The sequence below is a fragment of the Sinocyclocheilus anshuiensis genome, unplaced genomic scaffold (assembly GCF_001515605.1).
Source record: "Sinocyclocheilus anshuiensis isolate Anshui unplaced genomic scaffold, SAMN03320099.WGS_v1.1 scaffold1237, whole genome shotgun sequence".
Taxonomy (NCBI): Eukaryota; Metazoa; Chordata; class Actinopteri; order Cypriniformes; family Cyprinidae; genus Sinocyclocheilus; species Sinocyclocheilus anshuiensis.
This window is the reverse complement of record NW_015553581.1, coordinates 867,099-867,804: the sequence shown is the minus strand read 5'-3', so window position 1 is coordinate 867,804 and position 706 is coordinate 867,099.

Sequence of the window (706 nt, the reverse complement as noted above, 5' to 3'; positions counted from 1 at the left end):
AATTGCCACATAATAATTTGAATTGTGCTAGTTCTATGACAGCTAAAACTAGAGATATTTTGTTACATATCGTGTAATAACGCTAACCCTCTTAGCCTTTTTTTATAACATTTTTGTTATAAAACTTCTTGACTCCTGATTCTCACATTGTAAACAAACAGTTAATCATGCAAGTTATTTAGTCATATGATTCACTGAAGTTTCCCTACAGATTTTTCATGCTCATAGTGGATTTACAATGTTATGTTGCACAAATGTTCTTTTTTTCCTATACAACATGATTAATGCAATAATTGTACTGTGTTATTATTTGTTAAAGAAAGAGTTGTCTGGGTGAAAGATTTGCTGAAAAGCCTCTGACTGCACTGAATCTGCACTCTCAGAAATAAAGGTACGAAAGCTGTCACTGGGGCAGTACCTTTTCAAAAGCTACACCTTTGTACATAAACAGTCCATATTGGTAACTTAAAGTACATATTAGTACCGAAAAGCTACCGCCCCAGTGCCAGCTTTTGTACCTTTTTTTTTTTTTTTGAGAGTGTATGATTCTTAGTTCCTGATGCACCAAGAATGACTAAAGGAATATATTTTCCTCCTGGATATAGACACTGTCCACCATGTTTTCTGATCATGTTTAAAGACACTAATTAATAAGAACACATTTTAACTTGACACAAGTTAAGGCATCATGCTATATATATATATA